Below are 3,433 nucleotides of genomic sequence, written 5' to 3'. Positions count from 1 at the left end.
CTTATATAGTATGTAATAACGTACCCGTTGTTGCAAAAATCAACAACGGGTACGAAAGATATCAGGTATTAGGGGTAGTATTTGTCAATCGAAATGCCGCTTACGACATATTAAATTAGAGAAAATTTCTCCAAAAATTCTATGACGTCCCCTTAGATAAAAACATCACTTGTTTTATTCACAATCTAGATTGAATTGCTCTCTTTTGTTGATTCGCTTGTATTTGTTTTTCATTTTGTTGATTTTAAGTAAAACATTTTTCGTGTTCTCTTCACTTTGTTGAAGATGTCGCAGACGGGAGAGAGTTTCTTATGAGATCAATATCATTACCATATGCTAGAAGTGCTTGGTACTTTGGGCCATTAATGGATTGCATTTTAAATAGGCGATTTCTATTTTAGTAAGCTGTTCTTTAATTTTTTGAATATTTGAATTGAGAATCTGTATATTATTCGACTGTTTTATAACAGTGTTTCTTGTGTTATAGAATATAGTGCTGTTTATATAGTGCTGTTTAATAATAATAAAGTTCAAGCAACAATTCATATATGCAATAACTTGGTACTGATATCTCTGCTCCCCCATACCAGGTAGCAGTCCCGAAAACATTAAAACTGCTACACTCATGCTTCCTATTATCCAACGATTAGCCAGTCCAGGACTATACCCTTATTATGGTACTAATATTGCTGCTGTCCCTTATAAGTGAATAAAATATGCAAGGAAGGTTTTGGCAATTTAATAGGATTTTGTATGTTAGAATATTATTACTCCGAGAAAGTGAAAAATATCTATTTGTTATACGGATTTAATCTATAGATGAAATAATAGAATGCTATTAGCAGCAAATAATATGGCAGATAATATGCTGGAATTAGCAGTAGCGTGTACTAACAGTGGCCATACCTAGTCCACTGTTAGTACATGCTTTTAGAAAAGAGAAAGCCAACTTATCCAATTTAAAAGCAGACAAAATCAATTCCAAATATGGATCGTAAGCCAATCCCTTATGTAAAGACTCTAAAGTAATAATTAGTGAAACTGTAAGCCAACAGCATAAAGTGCTGGTACTAGATATACAAGTAAAATATGAAATAAAACCAAAATATCGAGGAGAGTCACAAAAACAATTAATTGACGTTAACAAGCGACAAAGTAGTTCAATTTAGAACAGAAATAAAAAAGAATGTGTTGGAATATGGAAAAAGGTCATAATGAAATTTGGAGAAATGTGTCAAAAATTATTAAAGAGGGTGTAACTAAAATACTTGAAAAAATCTCAGAAAATTGACTTAAAAATTGGTAAATATAGATAGTCAGACGATGTTTAAGACGATATAAAAGACAAGAGAAGATTATATAAGGAGGGACAAGAAAAAATATCAGATTAAGATTATCAAAAGTATCAAATAGATAAAGAGGAAGCAAATGTGCGGTAGCACAATCTAAGGTAGCAGCGCATGAAAAGCTGTACAATGAACTGAGTACTAAGAAAAAAACATATACAAAATTGTTAAAAGTGGAGCAAAGAAAACCAAAGATTTTAATCAGATTAAATGTATACGAGATAAATACATTAAACTATTTATGCAAGGAAAGGATCTAAAAAATAGCTACAAGGAGTTCTTTAACGACCAATTAAACTAAGAGTTTGAGAAAGCATCTATAGAGGCAACAGAGACAGTAATAGCAATGGTGCCGAAAATGACGACCGCGGAAGTAATTCAAGGGCTACATAAGATGAAAAAAGAAAAGGCATAGGTCCTGATGGCATCCCTGGATATATATGATCAGCATTAGGAAAATCAGGAACAAGTTGGCTAACAGGACTATTTAATAGAATTTTGAAAGTAAGGCGAATACAGGATGAATGGAGAAGTAGCATTTTAGTACCTGTATACAAAAACAAAGTAGATGTTAAACTCTGTACAAACTATAGAGCCCTAAAACTACTCTGTCACACCATGAAACTGTGGGAGAGAATAATTGATAGTAGGATAGAGGAAGAAACAGAAATATTAGGAAATCAGTTTAAATTCATGCAAGGCATATCAACAACGGATGCAATTTTTATCATAAGGCAAGTAATGGAAAACTAATGTTAGAACAAATGAGGGTAAGACTGATAAATTTCATTTGAGAATAGTATTGCATCAGGGGTCAGTGCTAATCCCTTATCTCTTCTAATTAGTGTTGGAAAAATTAACGAAAACATGTTAAGGAGATATCCCTTGGTGCCTTATGTATGCTAACGATGTGGTGTTAGTAAGAGATAAGGAGAGATAATTGAATTAATGATTGAGACAATGGAGATGGGCGCTTGAGCAAAAAGGTCTAAAAAAAAGGTAAACAAAAACAGAGTATCTAAAGTGTGCATTTAAAAATCAACATTAGATATTGATATTGGATACCCTATACTATTTAATCAACGGAAATACTAAGATCACACGGGGAGAATAATATGGGTTATTTCTGGTTTCGTCAAAATTTACGCTGAAATTACTAACAAGAGAGTGCTCTCACTTCCACATGTTGAAATTGATATATAGTACCAACAGATGCTAGTCATATACCATCAGCACTAATAAAATGGAAACTATCAAATTAATGTCAATTTCATTTAATCAAACGTACTAACCTTAAAAATGATCATTTAAGATAACACACCTCAAAAATATTGACAATAAATTAAAAATAGCTTAAGCGTTATAAAAGTAACAGAGCAGCAAAGCTCACAGCATGAGAATAGTGCCTCGTACTTTTATAAAGAAATTTGTTGACAGACAAATATTTATTTTTTTATATACTAGGTTCTAAGAAAAGTGTACTCAAAACGAATAAATATTATCTAACAAGTGTTTTATTCCAGTTTTATATGAAAGCACCAGATCTTAGATATTATAAATTTCGTCATAGGTGCAAATTATAAATGAAAACCAAATGATAGAGCATATAGTGAAATATAAATATCTTAGCCCTCTATTGCCCGACTTTTTTGTAAACTTGTTTGTTTATAAAATGTTTTAATTTGTATATGTGCTCAAATATCCATTTACAACAACTAGTAATTTTTTTAGATTTTTTAAATTTCGTTTGGGGAGAGTTTTGGGAGTGTTTAGCAAAAACTAACGAATTAAGTTATATACTTATTTATTATGTCATTCAAAAAAACAAATATTTGTAGTTAGTTGTAAAACATAAAGCAACTTTACATTTATCGCACATTACTTTAGAAGTATTACAGCATCCTGGTTTTTTGCATCTTTCCTTTTTTTCAGAAATTACTGGCCAGTGGAAGGTTTGGTCAAGCCTAACTTCCTTTGGTAGTACAATAGCAGTAGATCCTCTCCTCTGTTTTTTTTACAATTTCGTTCTCAATTTCACTGAGCCTGGGACGTCCTTTGTTTTTGATCTGATCATTGCTTGCTAACAG

The sequence above is a fragment of the Diabrotica undecimpunctata genome, chromosome 9 (assembly GCF_040954645.1).
Source record: "Diabrotica undecimpunctata isolate CICGRU chromosome 9, icDiaUnde3, whole genome shotgun sequence".
Lineage (NCBI taxonomy): Eukaryota > Metazoa > Arthropoda > Insecta > Coleoptera > Chrysomelidae > Diabrotica > Diabrotica undecimpunctata.
Note: the sequence above shows the minus strand (reverse complement) of the source record.